The 27,669-nt window shown below is 39.4% G+C and overlaps 1 long non-coding RNA gene across 1 annotated transcript; it reads left to right on the top strand.

The window, feature by feature from the left end:
• Nucleotides 1–1,341: 1,341 nt before the first annotated feature.
• On the top strand, nucleotides 1,342–27,241 carry LOC130683900 (uncharacterized). Its single transcript, XR_008997977.1, has 4 exons — nucleotides 1,342–1,581; nucleotides 10,615–10,700; nucleotides 11,710–11,782; nucleotides 22,402–27,241. It is a non-coding gene; the product is annotated as an uncharacterized LOC130683900 (long non-coding RNA).
• Nucleotides 27,242–27,669: the final 428 nt, after the last annotated feature.

Below are 27,669 nucleotides of genomic sequence, written 5' to 3' on the forward strand. Positions count from 1 at the left end.
GACCCACCTGGGTTAAAAGCCCCTACACTCCAAGAGCTCAGCTGTAATGATGGGAAGTAGATTAATAAGGAGACAATTACAATTCAGTGTATGATTTATTAATGGCAAAAACTACCTTCATGTGACACTAGTCAAACAGGAAGAAGCCATTAAGCTATTTGTACCCAAATCACACATTAAACTAAAAGAATACCAATCCAAATAAAAGCGTGAGTTCCTATAATTTAGAAACAGAATCACAAATTAAGAACATGGGCTCTGCACAGGGCTGTCTTCTCAGAGTGTCATAAGAGGGACTGGCTTAAATGTGCTCTCACCACAGTCTCGAAACTTTCGATAATCTCATCTGAATTCTGAGTTTTGTGGGGGGCCAATGGAAACCAGTCAAGGCCTTCGTTTCAGCTCGTGCGGTGTCCTGCCCCCCGCATCCTCCCAGGTGGGTTCTCGGGCTTCCCACCTCCGGGTCTTTGCCCGGAAGCTACCGTCCTCGTGTTCCAGGACCCGCGGCTCTAAGGCCTGTGGCAGGGGTCCCAGGCACAGGTGAGGGTCTACACGAGTCCCATTAGTATTGCTGTGCTTGAGGAGCTCCAGATTAAATGCCAAATAGAAACAAATCACACACCAAGACACCACAGAAAAAAGAAGACATTTTTCCTACTTTTTGAATGAGGGTTCCTGTATTTTCATTTTGTACTGGGCCTTGCCAACCATGTAACCAGCCCTGGAGTCCTGCAGCAGTGATCGGCCCCAGCTGGGCAACTCTGGCTAAATAAAAGACTTGGCTCCTGTGAAGTCCGTTGCCACATCTGCGAAATCATAATAATAGTTCCTATCTCACTGGATATCTACGAATATTTTGGAGATAATTCGTGCAAAGTGATTGCCCCTGCGCTAGACGCATTTCAACGCTCACTTAAAGAAGGTGTTAACTATGAATATGTATGTTCTAATTCAGATTCACTTCCTTACGCCTCCTTTCCCCCAGGCTAAGCCTTCAAAACAGACATTTCCACAAGCAGCAGTAAATGTGCATCCCGGTCTTGCTTTAAGCATTTACTATCTAAATTTAAATCTTACAGTGTGCAGAATATGTCCAAGGCTGAGCTATGATGTAAGGCTGGACAATAAGGCGTGGTTCTTGGAAGTGCAGGAATCATGACAAACACTAGATAAAAACTCGGCACGAAGATCGGTCACTCAATTAATTCTTCTATCAAAGCTCCTTCACCCACATTGGGACACAAAGCCAATGCCCTTACAAAACCAGGCCACGTCTACAAACGAGTATAATAGAATGAGCATCTTGAACACCTCCAGAACCCAGGTTCCACAGGAACGCGCAGCTCCGGGGCCTGGCCCTCTACTCCGGAAGTGGTTCCACTCAGTACCGCTCTTCCGGTCCGAGCCGTCTCGCTTTTCCCCAGGCGTGGGCGGAAGACGCCTGCAGACGAGTTTGGAAGGGCGTGCCGTGCGGGGGCGTGGCCACGCAGCAGCCGTCCTGTCGGCGCGGTTACCCTGCCGGCGGCGGCACCCCCTGGACCTCTCTTGGCCCGGCCGGGGACTCCGAGCCTCAGCAGCGAGGTAAGTGCCGCGGCCTGGGGGTCTTTTCGGGCCTCGGAACGGCCCCTCTGCGTCCCTCCGGCGAGCGCGCGGTCTGGCGCGGAGCGAGGGCGGGGAGCGCGTCTGCGGGCGGGTTTCCCGGGACGCGCAGGGCGGCAGCGGGAACGCCCCCCTCGGTCTGCAGGCGACCGAAGCGAGGGACGTGTGTCTGGCCCCGAGGCCCCGTGGGTTTCTGTGTGTGGGGCTTTGGGGAGATGATTTCGTCTCTGTATTCGGTGCCCTTGTCTGTTAAACGAAGCTCGTGGTACTTCCCTCCCAAGGTCGTGAGAGCTGTGTTGACTTGGAGTCTGTGAGGCGCGCGGTGCCAACAGCTAATAAACTGCCATTCCGCGTTACCTGCCTTTCCTGGCCGTCGGGAGGGGAGGACGGGAGGACGGGATTGAGACCAGTGGGGTATTCCTGACACACGGCTGCATTTGCACGAGGCCATATCGTTTATAACTGTGTGTGTTCATTGCCGCATGTCTTCTCTCCATTCACATCGAAATTTTAAGAGAAAGCCGTTTACGTGTGCTGTATCCAGTTCTCTTTCTCATCCGTAAATCCAGCCCTGAATCAGGCATTTGCTCTCATCACCTCCACCATAACGTGTCAATATCAGTAGGCTACCCTTTCTACGCCTCTCGTCTTTCCAGTTTACGCTTCTCTTCAAGGGAGTCATAAGTCATCTGAAGACCTAAAGTAATCTGGGAGTGCAAGGGTCAAATGAGGATCTCACAGCTACAGCAAAGGAAGTTCTTTGTTATCTTTATTCAGTGGATATGAAGGTGTCTGCCCGTGAGTAAGTCACTGTTCATACTTTATGTAGTTGTGTATGACACACTTTCAGTGGTCAGGCAAGCCACACTCAGATAGGAAAGGGTAAGAAATATCCACCTATGATATAGAATAATGCCCAGAGCAAAATGAGGTGGGTGATATTTGTTCTTGGTTTTTAAGGATCTTACACAGGAATCGCAGTTGGTGATTAGGGAACGGGAAGACGGCAGGCATTCCAGACAGAGGGACTGGAATAAGCAGGGAAGAGGTGCAGTAGGAAGCCTCTTGGAAGGTATAGGGATAGATAACTGTCCATTGATGGGAACTTGTGAGGTGAAGTAGGAAAGAAAACTGAAATATGTTATTGCTTTGCTGCTAGGTTTTTAGCCTAGATTTCATTTTAAATATATTGAAAAGGGAACCTGTGAGGGCATTTAGTATATATTCATAAGCATACATTAAGCTTGTGTTAGTTCCAGAAAACATTTGGGGGGCTTTTACCATTTAATTACCTCTGAGGTAGTCTGAGACCTTACCTGGAATGATATCCCTGGGAATTCATGGAAAATGCTAGTGAGCTTTCCGTTCAATTCTGAAATTACTCAGAGAGTAGGAGTGATAGTCATTTACCACTCTTCATTTAAGGCTCTTTCTTCTTGCTCTTAATTTCCAAGCCCCTTCAGAACAGTTACAATTTGACCTTCAGGGAGTCTTGACTAATTCTCCTCAGTCTGGGCGAGGTGTCTGTTCTGTGTGCAGCCAGAGTGCTTTCTGCTTTGGGAACACTTGTACCTGTTTCTGTTTTGTGTATATGTCTCTCCCCTACAACGTAGGTGCTCTGTAAATGTTTGCTGGATGTCTGAATGAACTATACACATCCTACATTGAAGCAAATTTTTTGTGTTCTAGTATGAAGGTGAGGGGAAAAAGACAAAAAAGTGGAGAGGAGGGAAGGTGCTGAAATTGAAAATAAATGAAAGAAAACCTACAAAGGGAAAGAATACGGATACATCTACAGAAAAACTGAAGAACATGCCAAGGAAAAAAATAGGACAACCAATAAGAAAAAAGAAATACAGCAAATATGACATAAACAGCTAATGTCATTACTATAAAATAGCTCATGAAAATTAAAGAGAATGTGTCATAGAAAATTGGCAAAAGAATTAACTTCAAAGGAAAAAATGTATCCGAAAAAGAATTCAAATCCACTATTATCTTTCAGATCTCTGCATTACTGTTTACTCAGCACCCTCATCCTAGTCTAGGTTGTATCTCCCACCAACTCCCAGCTATTTTCCCTGACCCTTCACTACCTCTAATCTGATCTCTCCAGTGCAGCTGGCGTGCTGTCTTCAAAACATAAATCTGATCATGTGACCTCCCCACCCCTTTCTTGAATCCTAGGTGGTAGCTCCATTGGTTTTGGTGAAGAGCAGTCTAAATAAGGCCAGTCTCTCCCCTTGTGTCGGATATACCACGTCCTCCGCAGTCTCTGTGCTTCAGCTGCGCTGGACCTTCCTCCACTGTCCAGCACAGCACCCTGTAGATCCTTTGCACATGGTGTTCCTTTGACCCGAAGCTCTTTTTCCTCTCGTTATTACATTTCATACTTCTACTTTACTTTTCACTTTTTCAGGGAAACCTTTGACTTTCATTTACCCTCTTTATAAGCTCTTGTTGCACCATGTATTTAGCACTTCTGGTCATTGTTCTGTGTGTGTGCGCATGAGAGGTTTCTTAGGCCCTCCGCCTCTCAGTAAATTTTTGCTTACTGATCATATCCTCGGTGCTTATCTGTTAAATGAAAACTTGAGCCATTATTTTTATGATCCTTAATAGCTCAGTTTTCTTCGTACTGCACGCTTCTCTAGGAGAGTACTAGCTCTTGGAATCATTGTTTCCTAAGAACCCTGGGGCTTTGTTGCAGGCTAATTAAAATGCAGGGCAGAGTCAGTGCTTCACCAGAGGAGGCCGGCTAGTTGGTTGGCTGGCTGACTGCCGACTGAGGGTCGGTTCACAGCAGAGTTTACCTTTACGTTTGCTCTCAGCTTTGTAGATCGGACACGTGTTATTAGTGTCACCCAGCAAGCATAGGTCATTCTCTCAAAAGCAAGTTCACATTGACCATAAGCTTATAGAAGTACATGAGAAAGCTGGTTTATTAAGAAATATATGTAATGTAGATAGGCACTTTCACCTTGTAAAACACATTATTTTCCTTTCCTTTGACCTACATTATTAGCTGCTTGGCATGTAGAACCACAGAAAGGGTTTTGTTTTAGTTGCATGATTCAGTGTTTAGTTATGACACATCTGTCCCCATTATTGAGTTATTACAGTACAAATTGGATTTCTTAAGTCTCTGAGCAGGGGAACTCTTTTTGGAATCTCCTTGAATTGGACACTGCTAGCTTTTGCTCTTTGTGGTTCCCTTTTTGTGTCATTGCCTACTGAAGAGGTGATGCAGGTTACATTACCAGGCTAACTGAGGGCTTCCGCACGGCTGGGTTCTCGGTGACGCCTCCCTTCCGGCAGCTGTGCTGTGTGCTCCTGTGTGCAAGTCCTCACTCCTCCTCCTGCTCGCGTAGATTATATTAAATGCGTTCTTTTGCTGTTTGGAGGGCTCAGCTTGGCCTTGTCAGTCTTAGTGATGACCTACAAATTTGTCCTTCAGTTTCTGTCTTCATGTTTTTTCCTGTCGTTTCTCTTTCATTTTATTTCTTCTCTGTCAGCACATAGGATTTCCATTATTATGCCACTGTTTTCTCCCGCTCACTTTATTTCTCTTTCCTTCCTTCCCCCCCATCAAAATCATACTTTTTCACATTTCTAACAGTGATAGTTATGTGTGCTTTTGGTTGAAGAATCAAAAAAAAAACAAATCATTGGTCTTCAAACAGTGCATGGCCTTCTGATGGTATTGGATATTTTAGGCCTGTTTGTTGATTTTGGGTTACCTGTCAACCAGCTTCATAGTAGGTGCAAATTCATTGTCAACTTTTTAAATCCTTACTGAAAGGCTTTTGGTAGCCAGCAAGCTGTCAGTGGAACAAAAATGTAAATGCTCAGAAGAAACTAAGTGCTTGAGGTGAGTAGGTGGGAGAAAAATAAAACTAACTCCATTTTTACATAAAGTGAATATACTTATGTTTTTTAATATACTGAGCTTTTCAAATTTTCTTACTGCCTACACACTGGTTCTGTAAAAGTCAGTATACTGAAGGAAAAGCACTGAAGTCAGTATACATACTGAAATAAAAAGGCTAGGAAAGCATTTTTTGGCATCAGCATGAAACTAAGTGCATGAAACATTCCCTTTGCTTTTAAGAATTCCCTGATGCCGTACTGGCAACCATAGAACTTCTTACATTGGAATTTTAAAATTGGAGTCTAGTTCTCCTGTGATTGGAATGCAGTACAACTGAGGACCAACTCTGCGATTTATTAGTTAAGTTTGTTTTGCAGTGGTTAGCAAATGCTGTATAGTTACCTCATGCACCAGCAGGGTATAGCACTTAGAAACATTTGCTAATAAATTTTAATGCATAATTTATCACTTGTTATTAATTATTGTATGAATGATGTAATTTTCAAAAAAATGTGTCATAAATCCCTATTATGTTGCTTATAAAATATAGCAATTCTTTTTTACTTAAACCTAGTCTAAATGACTTCATTGATACACATATTTTATTAATTGCGATACCTACAATAAAATGCACAACTCTTAGTGTACAGCTTGAGGAATTTTGACATGTGTATATATTCATTGAGATCAAGATATCAGACATTCTAACTAATTTTTTCCCTTTTTGTCTATTTCACCCATCCCCCCATCTCCTTCCCCGTGGCAACCATCAGTCTCTTCTCTGTGTTTATGGATCTGTTTCTGTTTTGTTTGTTTGTTCATTTGTTTTGTTTTTAGGTTCCACATACAGTATTTGTCTTTGTCTTATTTCACTTAGCTTAATGTCCTCTAGGTTCATCTATGTTGCAAATGGTGAGATTTCATTCATTTTTATGACTGAGTAATACTCCATTATGTGCGTATGTACCTCATATTCCTTATCCATTTGTCTGGTGATGGATACTTACATTGCTTTCATATTTTGGCTATTGTAAATGATACTGCCGTGAAACATAGGGGTGCATATATTTTTTTGAATTAGTGATTTTGTTTTCTTCAGGTTAAATTCCCACAAGTGGAATTACTAGATTGTATGACATTTTTCATTTTTTGAGAAACCTCCATACTGCTTCCCATAGTGGTTGCACTAACTTACATTCTCATCAACAATTTAGAAGAGTTCCCTTTCTCCACATCCTCTCCAATTCTTATTTCTTGTGTTCTTGATATTAGTAGCCAGTCTGACTGGTGTGAAATATCTCATTGTGATTTTGATATGCATTTTCTTGATGATTAGTGATGTTGAGTATCTTTTCATGTCTGTTGGCCATCTATATGCCTTCTTGGGAAAAATGTCTACTTGGGTACGGTGAACACTTTTTAATTGGATTACTTGTTATTTTTCTGGAGTTGAGTTGTATGAGTTTTTTAATATATTTTGTTTATTAGCCCTGTATTGGATATATAATTTGCAGATACATTCTCTGATACAGTAGGCTGCCGTTGCATTTTGTTGGTGGTTTCTTTTGCTGTGTGGAGGCTTTTTAGTTTGAAGTAGTCCCACTTGTTTATTTTTGCTTTTGGTTCCCTTGCCTGGGGAGACACATCCCTCCATAAATTACTAATATGAATGTTCAAGAGCTTTCTGCCTGTTTTCTTCTAGTTCTATAAAAGCTATGTTTTATAGTTTCAGGTTTTATATTTAGGTGTTTAATCCATTTTGAGTTTATTTTTGGATGTGGTGTAAGACAGTGGTCCGGTTTCATTCTTTTTCACGTAGCTATCCAATTTTCCGAACATTTACTGAAGAGACTCTTTAGAGTGTGATTTTTTTCTAAATGGATCTAACTTTGAAACAAATTCTAAAGAGGTTAACATATCTAGTGGGAAAGAAACCTGATTACTCTGCATTCTGTTAGTATATACTCTGCACTTCAAACAGTGAATGAACACGTGAGTATTGCAAACTTTTTGGTTGTTGATTTAACAAATATTTATTGAACAGTTGCTATGTCATGCACTGTGTTAGGTGGTAAGATTCAGTGTTGAGTAAAACCAGATACTTGACCTTCATGGAATTTAAAACCTACTGGAAGGAAGACACATTAAACCTAATTAGATTAAAAGTAAAATTAAACTAAATTAAACTAAAACTAACAGTCATGATAAGTTCTAGCAACACTCTAAGTACTCAAATGGAATGTTTTACCTTCTCCAGGAGGCCAGAAAATATTTCCCTGAGAAATGACAGTTGAGCCAACATCAGAGGGATAAGATATTTACAAGCTAACTTGGGGAGAAAGAGCATTCATACCAGAGAATATTATTGCAAGTGTAAAGACTTGGAGGTAGATGTGATCCTGGCGAGTATGAAGGAATAAAAAAGGCCTGTGTGACCATCCTAAGAGCAATTGGAAACCACTGGGGAGAGTTAAGTAAAAGTGTGACATCGGATCTGTATGTTAAATAATGTATTATGACTGAATTGTGGATAACTGGGGAGGGACAAGTGTGAGTTGGAAATAATTTTAAACACACCCAAGAGGAAATACCAGGTAGGCAGTTGCAGTTGTGTATTTAGATCTGGACTAAAAGAGAGATCTCAGACAAAGGTAGACATTTTTGAGTCATCTTTGGTTAGGTGACAAATTAAAACAATATATACATGTACATCTTTAGGGTTCAAAAGTATATTGTGAAAAGAAGAGTTGGCCTTGAACTCATGACTGATTAGAGGTCTGTGAGCCTTAGAAAACTGAGATAGAGTGTGTAGAGAGGAAGGAGGAAAACCAGGGGAGTGATCTGTCCTGGAAACCAAGGACCCAGCATTTCAAGGAGGAGGAGGCAGTCAGCAGTGTCCAATGCTGCTGAGATGGTCAAGTAAATGAAGTCTGAAAAATTCCTGTTCAATTTTGTGATGGTTTAAAGTGGACCATTGGGAAGGGAAACTGGAATTATGTGGAATGCGTGAAATAGTTTGAACTCTTTAGAAGCTTAGCTCTGAGGCAGTTGAAGAGAAAGGGTGCTCCTAGTAAACTTTGTAGTGTGGATGTTTTGTTGTGTCTTTAGTGAAAATGATCCTGGCATGATTAAAAATCACTGGGAAACATCCATTTAAAGAGATTGACAGTGCTAGAGGAAAGGAATAGTCTATAGAAAGGGTTCTAGGAAGGCAGAAAAGGATGGGCTCCCAAAACACAATTAGGAGACTAACCTGACATGTGTAGGGGTATTTCTTATAACTTTATTTATTAATAGAGGATGAGGATGCAAGTAAATTTGTATTTGTGGTAATAAAAAATGATGGTTCCCATCTGGTATTTATTTTCTCCATGAAATTGAAGAAAAGAGGAAGAAGGTCAGATGTTTTAGGAAAGCATGTGAAGGTTTAAAATAGTCGTTGTAGAGTGTATTGACCAAGAAAGTACAGTAGAGTTGCTAGGAAGTGTAGAGGCCAGTCAACGTTAGCCCTGGGGGGTTTATCATAGAATCTCAAATATTTCCTGCCTCCTGGAGTGCTGTGAAAAAAGACTCCAAATGTTACTTTCATCCAGGATAGCCAGAGGGAGTTTAAGGTATTCGCAAGTGTTCATCATGTACCCAAACTGGATAAAAGAAAAATTAAAAGGCCTAACCATTTGAGAGAAGGTGAAAGGGGTCAGTGAACTGGTGGTTTCAGTGAAGTGACAGACCGTTGTGGTGGATGAAGTTGAATAAGCAAGCTGATGGAAGTTGTGCTCTCATTGTGGAGTATTTGAATTCATGATTTTAAAAATGGAGTAGTTGTTAGTGATGACAAGGGCTACAGTGTGACCATGGAATTGTGGGTGGCTGAGATGGAAAAAATTAGGTCATTAGAAAAGAGGAAGTCAAGAAGTGAGGATGTAATATCAGATGGGTTATTCAAGTGGACATCTACCTCACCCAGAATGATGGCAAAACTTATGATGGAGAGAAATTGTAAATTGGTTGCTGATATCTTCAGTGGATAAGGGATGAATGATACTAATAGGAGATAAGAGAAGCTGTTAAGGCTAAATTCAAGAGCCTTGAAGAAACAGGATGATGTTGATAATACTATTTTGGTGAGAAGAATTTGAGGGCTTGTGTGTGCCAGGCTCTCTTGCAAGGCACAGAAAACACTGTGTAAATACTGCAAGACCCTGTCCTCTGAGAGGAGCTCAGACTATAGAAGAAGGCAGCCTAACATGTGCAGTTAGTGACAGTACAGTGAGATCCTACCTTCAGAGTATGGTGGGAACCTCAAGGAAGAACAGGTTATGTTTAGCTGAAGAAATCATTGAAGGTTTCACAGGAGAGATTATATCTGAACTGAAGTTTATGTAGTTCCTCAAGTGCAGAAGGAGAAGGACATTACAGGAAGAATTATAAGATGTATGGCTCCTAACAATGACAGAGGAACATAAACTCAAAGTGATAGCATCCCTTCTTGTAGTAAGCACTGTCGTAATATAGAGTTCTTTATCATTATAATATCTCCATCTCTTTGGCCATAGTTCTGTTTTTTTGTTCTGGAGTTCAACATTGTTCTCTAATGGGATGATTGAAAACATGTGTCTGGTGTGTGTATGTCCTTGCGTCTTTGGTGTTTCTTTTAAAGTTATGCTTGAAATAATATATTACCAAAAATAAATGCGGAGGTGCTCTACAAATAAATACAATTCTTTGACATAATTTGCTATTGTTGTTACAAACACTCCTTCAGGAAATTAAATGTCTCCCATTATGGGTGAAGTTCTGTTTTAAACCACAAGGACCCAAAGATGAACATGATGGTCTCTGACCTCAGGGAACTCATCGTTTATTATGATTCAGGAACAGGATGTATGGGTGATATCAATATACCAACCACAGGGAATGCTATGACCTTTTTAAAAATCAGAACTTATCTCTCTTAAATCCTCAGACATGTTTTTAGAATGTTGATTTATTCCTTTGCTGTTTATGGAAGAGGTTTGATTTCATCAAACTGAATGCAGTTAAACAAAAATTTCGTTCAATTGGTAATCTATAATAAGACTCAAAACAAAGTATGTTTCTTCTTGAATTAAGAGCCTTCCTAATTTTGGCTTTATTCCTCACAGGTTGGGAAGATGAGAAAAGAAGTGAAGAGAATCCAAGTTTTTATCTGAAAACTTGTCAGGAGTGTGAGCAGACTAAAGTCAAAAAAGTAAGTTACTTAAACTAATGGTCCCAGGACTAATAAAATATGAAAAGTTGTTTTTATTCAGTATTTACAAAAGTGAAGCATGGGACCTAGAGGAATAATTGAATATCTTATTCATGCAGCACTTTGTTTTATATGTGGAAAGGATGTGAGTGAGACAAAATGTGCTGTGTCAGCATGTCATTATATGGTTTGGACCTTATTTACTTTAAAATATGTGATGAATTCTTCTGATTTTTTCCCAAACTCTCCTTTCTGCCATTTTGGAATGAAAGCCCTTTGGGGTTGTTTATGTGTTTTATGTTATTGGAAGTTACTTTAAGATGTTGCTGTAGTTTAACAAATGTACTAATACTTTGGATTGGTTACAAAGATTTTATATCACTTTATTCCTTGAATTGGTGATTAATTTGAAATTCTCAGTGTCTTGTGGAAGTGCTTATGAAAACAACGTGTTCAACCTAATTTTTTTTGAAAATGTACTTTGTAATTTTAGTTTCACTAGTATTAGAGGAAAAATATGCTATTTATAGTTTTTATGCTTTAAGATGTGTTTTATTCCTGATTAGCTTCTTGTTCCTTCTTAATAAATATTTCAGAAGATAGCATTCCTCTCCAGTATAATCAGATTTTTAACTTAGATATTCCATTAATTCCAGAGAGCAAGTTTTCATTTAATAAAATTTAATTCAACCTTTAGTTATAGCTTATGAAATTTGTATTACATTAAAATAAAGTGTTATTAATCTGTTAATTAAAAAATATTATTTGGCCATCCTATTAAGGAATAGAAGGCAAACTGTTAATATCAATAGTCATTAATATAATGCTGGGACAATGCTTCTTTTGCCAAATTTTGAGTTTGTTGATGGAATTGAGTTTGTCGAGGACAGTACAGGATGACAGAGTGTTAGAGATTTATTATGCCTTTTTAAAAGAAATGAAGAAATTTTTCATTTGATATGAGTCTAAGAGAAATGCTTTTCTTGGCTACATATTGTATTCTCTGCAGGGGCACTGAAGATGCACTGTTAAAAAGCCAGAGATGAGCAGAATGATTGCTTGAAGAAATCCCTGCCATGAAGGTAAGGACTTACTACACGGGTGTGTGCATACGTGTGTGTCAGTGTCTCCTGTCAGCCCGCACTTTGTGGGTGTGCAGGGGGTAGAGGTAAGTGGTGTTATTTACTTGAATATTAGTTCGAGTTGACTAAGACTTATTTATATGGGTCTGTTTGGTGCAGAATGTAGCACATTTAGAAAATTGTAATGTTTAAGCTTGCATTTTTTCATGTTTTTTCTGGAATTTGTTAAAGTACTAGACTAATTTAAGCCAAACCATGCCAAACTAAACTCATCTATGTTTAATGATGCCTCATGCCTAAGGTTTTTGTTTTTACTGTAATGTTAGCCATAAAGTCGAAGAAGTTCAAGCGTTGAATGTTCATGCTGTTTGGTAATGTGGATGGTGATATTGGAGGCTGACATCATGCTTTGCCTATTGCCAACTCAATAAATTTTTGTGTGGTGGTGTCAGCATTTTATTCAGCTCTGTATGAACTTGAAATAAAATTAGTGTTGGATCAAAAAGATGCATATTTTTATTTCTTTCAGCCAGAGTCTTCACTAGCATAATTTTTAGGTCTTCTCACTGCTGTTACTTTGTGGAAACTTTCATTTACCAAGTGACATACTATTAAATGTCTGGGAGACTGTTTTATTGCAGAACTTAAAAACAACATTTGGTACCAACAATTATCTTAATTGTAGGGTCATTTTGCATATGTATTTGACTATTATGTTTTGGTATTCTAAGTTTTGAGATAGATAAGAAAGCAAGATAATTCTCCAATAATATTTTAATTGAGTTAGATTATCAAACTTCTCACCATGTTTTCCTTTTGAAGAGATGATTAAGTGTTTTATAGGACAAAATTACCACAGTTAATCTGAGTGGAAGTTGTAGGACATGGTTTTTCTTTGGTGTGAGGTACATTTTTTGTGAGGTATTTTCATTTGTTTTATTTTCATGATACTGCAGAATTCATGGAATCCATTTGATGCATCATTCTCAAAGCTCCAAACCCCTTCTTACCCAGTCATTCAGTAACAATGCCCTATATTTGACTTCTGATTATCATTTGTGTCAATTTGGGTTACTTATTATTTAGGCTTTTTCGTATATGTTTTTTCCCCTATAAAATTCTGATAGAAATAAAGTCTCCAGACACCTTTGTTCTGAGGACACTGAGACGGGAATCACGATTCATTCTTTTACCTCTTACACTTTCTCTTAGCCGAGGCCCTCACTAAATTACATTCCTTTACCTAAATTTTTCCACATAATTTCTTCTGGATAGTTTATAATCATAGTCCTAAATTATCCAGAGGCTTTGAATACTATACAATTGCTGATTTTATTTTATCATGGAAGGATGCATTATATATAATAAGGCTATGTGCAATGTGTGAAGAGTTTGAGAACAGAAGATTCATTACTCTTTAGAATACTTTCCTTCTGTAACTCTCAGTAGTTGCTTTAATTAATTAAAAAAGGAAATCCTATTTGATCTTTACGTGGAAGTTTTTTTCTTATCCTTAAATTTCATCAGCGTAAAAAATCAGGCTCAGTCATAGAGTTCATAGATCTTTAAGACCTTTATGGAGAAGTTTTTGTGTTGTTGCCTCATAGAAAGCTAAATTTCATAGCCTGTTTGTTCCTTGAATTCATAAAATTAGTAGTGTATATATTCTTTGAATTCATGGTAGGGTGGTTAGGGTAGTCTAGGTGGGTTGCTGTGACTTCAACACTTTTTGTAATATTATTTGAAAATTTCATTAAGTTTAAATGTAGAAACCAGAATAAAAAGAATATGAGGAAGACTGTGTTTGCTTTCGTTACATGTCAAATTTCATTTCTCATTCATGGTTCTTTTACAAAATTGGTCTTCCTTTCTAAGAGAGGCAAATAGAGCATTTTTAAAAATTGAAAGTTCATTTGTAATTTCTTAAGGAAGTGTTTATCATGTACATGGGATTATCAAAGAAATGGTCACAAGACAGAAACTCACAGTTTCAATGAAATCTGGAGAAAAACCTCTACTTACTCGTTTTTTCCAGATGGATTTTTTTCCTTGGCTCATATACCACTACGTTTTTTTTATTAAGGTTTTATTGATATACACTTTTATGAAGGTTCCACATGAAAAAACAATGTGGTTACTACTTTACCCATATTATCAAGTCCCCACTCATACCCCAATGCAGTCACTGTCCATCAGTGTAGTAAGATGCCACAGATTCACTATTTGCCTTCTCCATTGATCTATGGGTCTGTTCTTGTGCCAGTACCAAATTGTCTTGATTTCTGTGGCTTTGTAGTAGAGCTTGAAGTTGGGGAGCATAATCCCTCCAGCTTTATTCTTCCTTCTCCGGATTGCTTTGGCTATTCAGGGTCTTTTATGGTTACATATGAATTTTAGAACGATTTTCTCTAGTTCGTTGAAGAATGCTGTTGGTATTTTGATAGGAATTGCATTGAATCTGTAGATTGCTTTAGGCAGGACGATCATTTTGACAATATTAATTCTTCCTATCCGTGAGCATGGGATGTGTTTCCATTTATTGGTATCTTCTTTAATTTCTCTTGAGTGTCTTGTAGTTTTCAGAGTATAGGTCTTTCACTTCCTTGGTTAGGTTTATGCCTAGGTATTTTATTCTTTTTGATGCAACTGTAAATGGAACTGTTTTCCCGATTTCTGTCTCTACTAGTTCATTGTTAGTGTATAGGAATTCCACAGATTTCTGCATTATTAATTTTGTATCCTGCAACTTTGCTGAATTCAAATATTAGATCTAGTAGTTTTGGAGTGGATTCTTTGGGTTTTTTTTTTTATGTACAATATCATGTCATCTGCAAACAGGGACAGTTTAACTTCTTCCTTGCCAATCTGGATGCCTTTTATTTCTTTGTGTTGTCTGATCACCATGGCTAGGACCTCCAGTACTATGTTGAACAGAAGTGGGGAAAGTGGGCATCCTTGTCTTGTTCCCGATCTTAAAGGAAAAACTTTCAGCTTCTCGCTGTTAAGTATAATGTTGGCTGTGGGTTTGTCATATATGGTCTTTATTATGTTGAGGTACTTGTCCTCTGTACCCATTTTGTTGAGAGTGTTTATCATGAATGGATGTTGAATTGTGTCAAATGCTTTTTCAGCATCTATGGAGATGATCATGTGGTTTTTGTCCTTCTTTTTGTTGATGTGGTGGATGATGATGGTGGATTTTCAAATGTTGTACCATTCTTGCATCCCTGGAATAAATCCTACTTGATCATGATGGATGATCTTTTTGATGTATTTTTTAATTTGACTTGCTAATATTTTGTTCAGTATTTTTGCATCTATGTTCATCAGGGATATTGGTCTGTAATTTTCTTTTTTTTTTTTTTTTTGTGGTGTCTTTCCTGGTTTTGGTATTAGAGTGATGCTGGCCTCATAGAATGAGTTGGAAGTATTCTGTCTTCTTCTACTCTTTGGAAAACTTTAAGGAGGATGGGTATTAGGTCTTCACTAAATGTTTGATAAAATTCAGCGGTGAAGCCATTTGGTGCAGGGGTTTTGTTCTTAGATAGGTTTTTTATTACCACTTCAATTTTGTTGCTGGTATTTGGTCTGTTCAGATTTTCTGTTTCTTTCTGCGTCAGCCTTGGAAGGTTGTATTTTGCTAGAAAGTCGTCCGTTTCTTCTAGGTTATGCAGCTTGTTAGCATATTCTCTAATAATTCTTTGTATTTCTGTGGTGTCCCTAGTGATTTTTCCTTTCTCATTTCTGATTCTGTTTATGTGAGTAGACTCTCTTTTTTTCTTGATAAGTCTGGCTAGGGGTTTACCTATTTTGTTTATTTTCTCGAAGAACCAGCACCTGCTTTCATTGATTCTTTCTATTGTTTTATTCTTCTCAATTTCATTTATTTCTGCTCTAATCTTTATCATGTCCCTCCTTCTACTGACTTTGGGCCTCATTTGTTCTTCTTTTTCTAGTTTTGTTAATTGTGAGTTTAGACTGCTCATATGGGATTGTTGTTCTTTCGTGAGGTAGGCCTGTATTGCAGTATACTTTCCTCTTAGCAAGGCCTTGGCTGTGTCCAACAGATCTTGCAGTGTTGAATTATTGCTGTCATTTGTCTCCATATATTGTTTGATCTCTGTTTTTATTTGGTCATTGATCCATTGGTTTTTTACAAGCATGTTGTGAAGCGTCCATGTGTTTGTGGGATTTTTCCTTTTCTTTGCATAATTTATTTCTAGTTTCATACCTTTGTGGTCTGAGAAACTGGTTGGTACAATTTCAATCTTTTTAAATTTACCGAGGCTCTTTTTGTGGCCTATTATATGATCTGTTCTTGAAAATGTTCCATGTGCACTTGAGAAGAATATGTATACTGCTGCTTTTGGGTGTAAAGTTCTGTAGATGTCTGTTAAGGTTCATCTGTTCTAAAAGTTGTTCAGTGCCTTTGTCTCCTTACTTATTTTCTGCCTGGTTGATCTGTCCTTCAGAGTGAGTGGAGTGTCTCCTAGAATGAATGCATTGCATTCTATTTCCCCTTCTAATTCTGTTAGTATTTGTTTCGCATATATAGGTGCTCCTGTGTTGGGTGCGTAGATATTTATAATGGTTATTCTTGTTGGATTGACCCTTTTACCATTATGTAATGTCTTTCTTTGTCTCTTGTGACTTTCTTTGTTTTGAAGTCTATTTTGTCTGATACAAGTACTGCAACTCCTGCTTTTTTCTCTGTATTGGTTGCATGAAATATCTTTTTCCATCCCTTCACTTTTAGTCTGTGTATGTCTTTGGGTTTAAAGTGAGTCTCTTGCATTCAGCATATAGATGGGTCTTGTTTTTTTATCCATTCAGTGACTCTCTGTCTTTTAATTGGTGCATTCAGTCCATTTACATTGAGGGTGATTAGCAATAGGTATGCATGCACTTATTGCCATTGCAGGCTTTAGATTCATGGTTACCAAAGGTTCAAAGTTAACTTCGTACCATCTAAGAGTCTAACTTAACTCACTTAATATGCTGTTACAAACACAATCTAAAGGTTCTTTTGGTACATTCAGTCCATTTACGTTGAGGGTGATTAGCAATAGGTATGTACTTATTGCCATTGCAGGCTTTAAATTCATGGTTACCAAAGGTTCAAAGTTAACTTCTGTACTATCTAAGAGTCTAACTTAACTCATTTAATATGCTGTTACAAACACAATCTAAAGGTTCTTTTTTTTTCCTCCTCCTTTTTCTCACTCCTCCATTCTTTGTATATTAGGTATCATATTCTGTACTCTTTATCTATCCCTTGATTGATTTGGGGGATAGTTAATTTAATTTTGCATTTGCTTAATACTTAGCAGTTCTACTTTTTACTGTAGTTTTATTACCTCTGGTGACAGGTATTAAATCTTAGGAACACTTCCATCTACAGCAGTCCCTCCAAAATACACTGTAGAGATGGTTTGTGGGAGGTAAATTCTCTCAGGTTTTGCTTATCTGGAAATTGTTTAATCCCACCTTCAAATTTAAATGATAATCTTGCTGGATAAAGTAATCTTGGTTCAAGGCCCTTCTGCTTCATTGCATTAAATAGATCATGCCACTCCCTTCTGTCCTGTAAGGCTTCTGCTGAGAAATCTGATGACAGCCTGATGGGCTGTCCTTTGTATGTGATCTTGTTTCTCTCTCTGGCTGCTTTTAATAGTCTGTCCTTATCCTTGATCTTTGCCATTTTAATTACTATATGTTTTGGTGTTGTCTTCCTTGGGTCCTTGTGTTGGGAGATCTGTGCACCTCCATGGACTGAGAGACTATTGCCTTCCCTAGATTGGGGAAGTTTTCAGCAATTACCTTCTCAAAACACTTTCTCTCTCTTCTTCTTCTGGTATCCCTACAATGCAAATATTGTTCCATTTGGATTGGTCACACAGTTCTCTCAATATTCTATCATTCTTAGAGATCCTTTTTTCTCTCTGTGCATCAGCTTCTTTGTATTCCTCTTCTCTAATTTCTATTCTGTTTATTGTCTCCTCGACTGTATCTAATCTGCTTTTAATACCCTCCATTGTGCTCTTCAATGATTGGATCTCTGACCAGATTTCATTCCTGAGTTCCTGAATATCTTTCAGTACCTCCATGAGCATGTTAATGATTTTTATTTTGAACTCTCTTTCTGGAAGATTCATAAGGTCAATGTCCTTTAAGTCTTTCTTAGGAGTTGTATTCATAATTTTACTCTGAACCAGGTTCCTGTGGTGTTTCATATTTGTATATGGCGCCCTCTAGTGTCCAGAAGCTCTACTCTCTGGAGATGCTCAGCCCTGAAGCAATGTCGGGGGTCACAGAGGAGTGGTATTGGTGCCTGGGGGAAGGAAAGAGCTGTTTCCTGCTTCTCGGCTGCTATGCCTGTCTCCACTGCCTGAACCAGTGGGCCGAGCGCACAGGTATAAGCCTCTGTGCTTTGCGTTTGTAGTTGCTGTAGACAGATCTTCCCTCTGGCTGGCCTAATGCCAGGGTAGGGTTTGCCGGTTTGCGAGCCAGATGGGTCTGGCCGGCAGAAAGGCGCAGTAGGCTGCGTATCACGGAGGGGGTCCTTGGAGCTGTGTAGGCAGCCAGCTGGGCAAAGTGCAACCGGACAATTTTGTCTATCCATCCTTTCTCCTGAGCAGTAAGCTCTGTACAGTCATTGGCCCTTTAGCAGCCCTCTTGCTAAGGGCTTCCTTGTTAGGACATCTCTCAGCCTGCCCACCTTGCTTTTGTTCCAGAGCAGCTGAATATGGATCCCTGCTTTCCACAAGCGGCTGGAATCTCAGTCCCTCCAGGAATTCTGCCTGTCTTAGCTTCCCAATCCCCTAATCATGAGAGTATCATGAAAGCACCATGCAATGTAGGTTTGTGCTCCCAGAGGGAGTTAGGTATTCAGCAGTCCCAGGCCTCCACTCCCTCCCTGCTCTGTTTCTCTTCCTCCTGCTGGTGAGCTGGGGTGGGGGAAGGGCTCGGGTCCCGCCGAGCCACGGCTCTGGTATGTTACCCTGTTCGGTGAGGTCTGCTCTTTTCTCCAGGTGTGTGCAGTCTGACGCCGCCCTCTTTCCTGTTGCTGTCTCAGGATTAGTTGTATCAATGATATTTTCATATTATATGTAGTTTTAGGAGGAAGCCTCTGTCTCACCTCTCATGCTGCCATCTTTAATATTCTCCACTTCCAGGGCCTGAAAAAGTCTGCGTAGTCGCAGGAGGATGTCTTCCTGCCGCAGTGTTTTTCTGCTCTAGCGTCTAAATAGTCTCTTGATCCACCTCCAGCTCCAGCTCCAGCTTCCACTTGCCTCCTCCTCCTCCTCCTCTTGCTCCTCCTCCTCCACATCCGCCTCCACCTCCACATCTGCCTCCTTCTCTACATCTGCCTCCTTCTCCTCCTCCACATCCGCCTCCTTTTCCTCCTCCTCCACATCCGCCTCCACCTCCACATCTGCCTCCTTCTCCTCCTCCACATCCGCCTCCTTTTCCTCCTCCTCCACATCCTGTGGGGCTTTGCTCGCCAGGTGTTCCTGTGCACCCAAAGGGCTAGATGTTTTTGGGGCCTCTGAGGGCAAAGCATATTCTTCCCCTCTGGTCTTCTTCGAGGCGGGCTCCAAGATTTCGGCCCTGTCCCATGAGACAGCCACACCTCTTTTCATCTGGACACGCTTGCCGGCGCGTGCCATTCCCAGGTGTGGTGGAAAGGAGTCTTGGGTAGAGAGGGAGGAAGCTTCCCATTCCCCCAAGACCTGGGGTTCAGTCTTCTCACGAGGCCCAGTACTAGCAGTATCCAGAGGCAACTGAGGGGTTCCTGGGAAAGGAAATTTCAGACATGAGGAAACTAGAGTAAGTGTGTGAAGTCTGTAGGAGTTGAGATGGTCATGAGACTATTCCTATGTGGGCACATGGCCTGGAAGTACATACATATGTGAAATCACAGAATGCCGTGGGACGTACATTTTATCTGATTGTGATTATGTGGAATTGAGGGTGTGGAGGTCTGTGTATGTTCTGGGACATACCTGGTGAGAGTTTCTGACACTGGTAACGGGGTGGTGAATGACAGTGTACATGTGTGTGTGGTGCGACAACACACGTGAACAGGGGTGGTACATGTTCTTGTTGTGAAACAGTTAAAGATAGCGCGTGTTGGAGGAAGTGTGCTTGAGCTTCCCAGAAGCGCAGATCCCTGAAGGGCTGAAGGCTTTTGGCTGAAGGTTTTGTGGGTGAAGTGGTAAGTGGAACAGAAAGACTGTATATGAAAGTGCATTCATTTCAGGGCATATAAGTTTTTGAGTGCTTAGGCTGGCTCTAATAAGGGAGGTAAAACAAGTTACCTGTTTGAAAGGGTGTACATTATTTACAGGTTAGCCTGTAGACAGCTGAGTCTGAGAATGACTGCGTGAGCAGGGAAGGGGGAAGTGTGTATCTGTGTAACGCTCGTAGAGAATGGGAAGGACGCATCTGGAATGAAGGCATGTGTATATGAGAGAAAACGTGAAAGGAAGGAATAGTGGGGCTGTATCTGGTATGAAGGAATATAGTGTGTGTGTGTGTGTGCGCGCGCGCGCTGATCTGAGGGAAGAGGTTGTGATTGAATTCCCACACTGTTACCGGCACAGCCCACTATCTCACAGCTGTCCCAGTGTTCATATGGGGAACTGTCCTATCCTTGAAAGCACACCCCCAATTTGTCCCTTGGCAGAGGCTTCACTCTTAGTTCCTCTGCCCTGAAGCCTTTTCCTGCTTTTGAAGGGAAAGTGAAATAAGTAGAGATTGAGCTGAGCAGCTCAGCTATTCATCCTGCCCAGCCTGTGTGATCTCCCTTACCGTCCTCAGCAGCAGCTTGATGGTTTCCTGCCGAGGACACGGAAGAGGAACACTCAGAGGCCGAGGACTCTTCTGGTGTCTTACTGCAGCCTGGGACCACCACACGGGCCTCAGGCTCAGGATAATCCTCCGGGGTGTTGTCGAATTCTGAGGAATGAATACAAAAAAACAGATGTGGCATTTTCTGGGGTCTGTATCCATTCAAAAAAGACATGTTGAGTGGACAATCATGTTAGGCATTGAAACTCCCCCATGAAATTAAGCATTTGAAACTTCACTTGCTCCAAAATATAAGGAAACAACAATTATGAAAATTGTGTGTAGTAGATGTCAGTGATATTGGGCATCTTGTATGTGATATTTCTAAAGATGTATACAGAATATCAAAAACTAGTGACTAAAATTGGATATTAGCTCCTTTTTCCTCATGAGAAATTATATAATTAGAGGACATGGGATACAAGGTTTAAAAGAATTCTGCACGTCTATCTGCCTGCCTATCTATCTAGATTGGTATCTATATTGATATACAGAAAGATAGGGATGTCAATATAAATATAAAGAGGTGTAGAGATACAGCATTTTCGCAGGGAATTCCTGGGCAGTAGCCATGGTGCTGGAGATGTTCAAAGGAAGACTTTACAGACTTGCCCCAGACTCCTCTTCTGGGAATGTATTTCTGTCTTTCTCCAAGACTCATAACCTCCCTATTCAGATCTTTTAAAAACCTCTTTCAAAGGATGCAGACACACCCACATGATACATTTCTGCCCATGGATTGGAAACAGACACCCTGGGTGCATGCATGAGCTGCCAGTGACTGTAAGGAAGAAAAGCCTTTCTCCCAACCTGCCCTTTTCCTGGACTTATCTTCTTTTCACCAGTTCCAGAGGGGGACTTGGCCCAGGGCCTGGAACGCCCTTCCCCCTGGAGCTACAGTAGTTCTGACCATGTGACTAAATTTTCTGCAGTGGGAAATGAGTGGCGAGGACACGTGCCCCAACCAGGCGTGGGCATGAAGTCCTCCTCTTTGCCCCACTGTGTTCTTCCCTTTTCTAGCTAACTGGGATGTTGATAACTTGGGGTCTATTTGAAAGCTGAGTGTTAATGATAAAAAGTTTCTATTAGCAGGGAGACTTGCCCTATTCCTTCACATATACTAATTGTTACTTAAGAAATAGATACATTCCTTCGTGTATTAGTTACTAAGGCCTAATCTAGTCCAACTAATGAATCTACTCCGTTAGTGATGTAATGAGTTTTGAGAAGCAAATACTTAGACCTGGTACATATTAAGCAAGCCATTATATTAGAAACTACTCTGTGTCTTCACTTGGCTTCTGTATGCTGTATAAGCCAGTGGAAGACACAGTCATCTCACACTCACCACAACTATTCCAGTTTCCTGTTTTTCCAGAAGAGCCAAACTTTCTCAATTCAACTGTCGTGCTTAAATGGTATTTGTGTGTGTGTGTGTATCGTGCTGGTTTTTTTCTTATATTTCGTCAAGGAGCCTCACATTTACATCTCTATAGTCTGAGACAGTGAAAGAAAGGTCTCAATGTCTGAGACGATCTAAGAAATCAATTCATTTTCTGTATGACTTTACACTCTCATCCCTGCACCTCCAATTTTAGGTAGTCAGATATTTTTCCTAATTTTTCATTTACGTCTTTGAGCCACACTTTCTTCATTAACTGGAAAAAGTATTATTGGAAAACTTTTAACATTGTAACAAAGGAAATAAAGGGAAATACATTCTATAAGAAATATTATACCAATCAGTCACTCCATCTGTGGTACAGGAACCCAGAGCGGCACGATGTGGGGAGCACAGGTCCTGAGCCACAGAGACAAGGACCTGGTCTCGGGAACCTCCGCTCGGCCCTCGGGTGATCTGGTCCCTGAGAACGAGCGGCGCACCCACACCTTCTCCTCCCTCCCGCCTTCCTGCCCTTTCTCTCCCGTAAGTAGGAATCCTCGCTCCTTTTTTCTTTAGAAGATGGTTTCTAGCTCCCCAGTGCTCAGAGAATATCACTGACACAAACCTCCTGACATCCTGGCCGCTTTGGGGGCACGTGTGGTTTCAAGGTGTTTCGTTTTCTGTTTGCGCTTCATTGCTCAGCACCAGAGAGTGACCGAAATCAGGTGCCTCCCTCCGTGGAACTCTGCTGCCACAGGTTCAAGTGATAGCCAAGAATCAACAAGCAACAAGCTCTCTCCTCACTCACTCACTCAACTCACTGGCCTGGCCGGTGCCTAAGTACACCAGTAGGACCATTATGATGTAAGTGAGACAGGGTTCTGTAGCATTCTGACACGTGCGTCAGAGCAGACCACTGATGGAGGGCGGGGGGGGGGGCTTTACCCAACAAACTCTACCATCAACTTGAATTTTTATCTTGCACTTCATACTGAGACTTGAGAACCAATGATATGGATTAAACAAAAGACAATTACTGTATGTATCTAGGGTAACCACATTACTAAATCTCCCCAAGGGTGAGGATAAGGCATTACCTGAGAGAAACAGGCCTAGACCCATGCCTGCTGCATAGAACATGGTAACTGTCATATCTTAGCACCATATAACTTATGTACACATGTAAGTTATATGGGAGGTGCATGTGTATAGTGGGTTTGTGAACACCTTGTGATTCCATACAGCTCCAACATTTATTGAATTTTTCCCTGTATAGGGAACAGGCTCGTGTTTTAACCACGCATTGTCTCTTTTGAAACTCTTCCCCGTCGCATCCCCAAAGCCTTCAGGGAAAGAGGAAGCCCCTGGCTTTACATCCAGGGCCCTCATCATGAATCCTGTGCTTGTCAAGCATGAAGGCTTCATTCACCCACTTCTGTTCTAGGCCCTGGAAACCAATGGGCTCTGCACAGGGTTTGAACTCTAGTTAGCTCCATTCTGCTCCCAACTTCCCACTGACTGGCTCCTCCCCGAGGGTCAATATGTATTTCCTTCAAACTTAGCAGTTGCTCTACAACCAGGCCATGATCCAGCCAGCTTCAGCCTTCTTTACCTCCAATAGGTCCTCCCTCACGGTGTTCCCCCCACATGGGCTCGGCCTCTTGCGGCCACTAAATGGTAGGCACATTTCCCAAGATACTCTCAGCCTTGTTAGCTATTGGAGAAACCCAAACCAAAAATTAGATACTATTTTACACATACCAAGTTGGTAAAATTAGATCAACCTATACATATAAGGATATGGGTAAAAAAAAGAACCTTCATGGTATAAAATGAAGTATTGACCTATGTAGCTGTGTTGGGGAACAATTAGCCAACATTTTATGAAATTAAATAAGGATATAACCTATGAGCCTACAATCTCATTCCCTAATGGGATCTTTACAAGGGTGATATTCGTAGCATTATTTATACTAGCAGGGAAGGTGGCATTTTAGTTTCTAGCTCAAGAAGAATGGATAAGCAACATATGGTTGGTATATACAACAGAATACATTTCCAAGAATAGAAGCCAAGCCCGTTAAACTGTATGCCTATAGGGCAGGGCGTCAGGAAGGAATTGGAGATCAGAAACAAAAAGAAAATATAAATGTATGAAATAACCCTAAGCTAGCAACTAAGGAGAATTATTAAATTACTAGTCAATAAACATTAAAGAGGGAAAAAGAAAATCTTTCCCAAAAGTAAAAGGGTTCAGATCAGGTCTAGAACTAAGAGAAAGGATTATTCTAAAGCTACCCTATAGTATTAGCTTCCTAGGGTAAGTTACTTTACCTCCTAAAGTCTCACTTCTGTCATCTGTAATCCAGGAAAAATAGTTCTTCTCTCATACCCTAGTGGAGTCCTGCATGGATGCCAGTAGAAAGACACCAAAGCTTGAATTTCCTGTTAAATTCCTGAAAAAGTCACTTAGCTCTGCCATAGAGCCAGCTCAAAATATGAGTAAAAATGCCATGGAAAAGAAACAGAAACAAAACACAAATGCAATGCTTCATGCCAAAAGACAGTAAATACTGGCAGTAAACATCTGAGGGCGGAGATGGGAATGGGAATTTTTACTACCTTTTCTTCCCATTCCTGTACAAGGCCACCATTGCCCCTCTAGCATTTTTGGTCATCCAAAGACCTTATCCTGTATAAAATTCGATGATGTCCCTTTCTCCAAGTAGATGCAGCCCCTCCAGGACACATCTTTGGTACAGGAGCCCAGGCCATGTTTCAGAGCTTACTATTTACTTCTTGCATCTTTGTTCTTAGTTTCACAGGATCCCCTCAAAATAATGTTTTTCAAAGTAAATAAGGTTAAATCCTTTTCTTTCCTGCCTCCTTCAATGTGGTTTTATTACTTATTTGTAATACAGTAAGTATGGTTCTTTTATGCTTAGTATTCCATTTTGGGTTCTCCTCACACTTAGTTGAGGTTTTTTGTAACTTTATGTACAGTAAAATCCACTGTGCTTTTAGAGTTCTGTGAGTTCTGACAAATGCTTGTTCATGTAACCGTCACCAGTTATGACACAGGCAATTCTATCACCCCCCAAATTCCCTTACAATGATTTTTTTGTAGTCAAGCCATCCTTGCTTCCTAGAATTTGTCACTTTTGAAAAATGTTTAAGTTATACTTGAATACCTCTCTTATTAATAGTTTTTAATCTTTTAATTTTTTGAAACCTAGTTATGTTTTTACTTGTCATTCTTAATTTTAAACATAGCCACTGATGCTTTCCAAAGGCTATCCAATATGTCATCTGTGTTATTGGTTTCCAATTGTAGGATTTATTTTTAAATTGTCCTGATATTTTGGTTCATTAACTCTATATTTGTTCATTTGTTTGTATTTCTTTTATTTGGTTTCAAGTACCATTATTTTTTTCATCATCTTATGTTGAATTTCAAATAATTTACTTTTATCCCTATGTCATCACTGGAAAAATTAGGTGTATGAATTTTTTTTAAATGTGATTTGTCTGAATTACAGATTTTTTATGTGTGTTTTAATTCTAATTATGCCCTAATTATTTCTTATATATAGATAATCTATGATTATTGTTTTCTTTTTACCCACACATTATTTCAGAGAGATGTTTGTTTTTAATATAGATTTCCTTATCATTTTATTTTGTTTCATTATCTTATCCTTAGTAATGTTAACATTATATGTTTTTGCATGTGTGTGTGTGTGACATAATATATGGACAAATGCTATAAACAGTTCTTTTGTACTTGAAGCTAAGATATATTTTCTGTCCCTAAACTATTGGAATATATATTGTAGTCCCAAGATATAGTATATCTACCTACATAAAATCCCCATAAAATATTGACATTACTATTCAATTTTAATTTTTGGAATTGTTTTACCATACCTCATTGCCATATGGTTTCTATTTCTCTTGTATTTTCATTAATTTTTCCTACATTACACAGTTGATTGTTGTGATTTATTGTGCAAATATTCATAAAATCCATATTTAACTACATTCATCAGTATGAAGTCATTTAACAGTCTTATTTAAATTTCAAAAAACAAAATATTTTATTAACATAAAATAGTTCCTGTAGAATAGAAAATTGGAATGTGGCTACGAACATAGCTAAGAAAATTGGATTATAAGTAAGACATTTCTGGCAAAAATAAAAGACAGTATTAATAAAAACAATGGTAAGAATACATATAAAACAGGGAGCCACAGACTCTGCTTTTTAACTAGTAGAAGCAGGAAATACAGATAATTATCCCATGGTATTTACAAAAGCATTTCGCAGCATTACTGTCTAACTGAAAAGGGAAAATTGAGGCAATTACTATTCTGATTGTTGTAGGATATTCCAATGGGCATATTCCACATAGAGAGAACATAGGCCTAAGGAGAGAGTAATAACAAAATAAATATATAGGGATTTCTAGGCCATTTCAAAATAATTACTCTCTTAGTAATTTATGTCCATATAGCTATTATTTTCAACTCAGAAATTCCAGCAGAACCACTGTCCCAACCAGTGGGAATTTTCACTGAAATATTTGGAGTTTGTTTCTGTTGGACCTGGGTATTCAGGCCCATTACCTGTGTGGCTGTCTGATACATCAGGTTTCTCCACATTGTGACTCAGTAAACTTCCCTCTTCAGAATTCTTTGATGTGTATTGTTTTTTCAAGTCCTTCTCTGAAATTTTTGTATATTGACAAATGGCACTTTTTAGGATTAATTTTTAACATTAACCTAAACTAAGGCATCGGAGCTGTACCATATGTTAGAATGTTCACATTACAATGAATGTGGTATTGGAAGCGTATCTAACTTTTTAAAACTGAAGTTTCCATGTTTAACAATAGTTGTTCCTGATTATGACAAGCTGAACCAGTTATAAAAAATGCAAACTTGCACACAGTCTCAATTATGGCTCCTCAAACACCAGAGTACAATAGCAATAACTCTTTGTTCTTATTTCTTCTGTCAGACACAGTAGTGTTTTTTGACCACTAACTGAAAACTGAATTGGTCGAGAATTACCGAACTATTTGTATTGTATTAAAATGATTTCACTTTGTCATTAGGATAGATTTGTCACTAACTTTAAATGACAATATTTTTTATATTTCATCAACATATACTCAACTCTAAATATGATAACTGCCACGTACTAAAAAATAAGTAAATATTGAGTAAATGATAAGTGATTTTTAAAAATTGAATGATTTTGGTTATATTCTTCATACTTGTTTTCTCCAAACATCAAATCACTGAATGATAATGTAAGATATTATACAAAATTAAGATGACATTAATAAGTATTCAAATTAAGCAACCTAGTAAAATTTATAAAATTCTGTAAAATTTTAGATGTATTTTTATAAAAATTATGCCTTTAAGTTAAACATCAGATTTGGTGTTCTTCTGTACTGTGCTAAAAACAATGTGATGGATATAATTAGAGTACAGCTGTCTTGACACACTTGGTCATTGTTGAGAATTTAAATGATTAACCCATAAGAAATGAGTAAATATGCTTCCTATTTTACCAGTTATTTTTCCCAGGACAAATGCATTAGTGTAACCTTTAGCATGAACTCTTATGTTGTCTTGCCAA

The sequence above is a fragment of the Manis pentadactyla genome, chromosome 5, assembly GCF_030020395.1.
Source record: "Manis pentadactyla isolate mManPen7 chromosome 5, mManPen7.hap1, whole genome shotgun sequence".
In the NCBI taxonomy this organism is placed as follows: Eukaryota; Metazoa; Chordata; class Mammalia; order Pholidota; family Manidae; genus Manis; species Manis pentadactyla.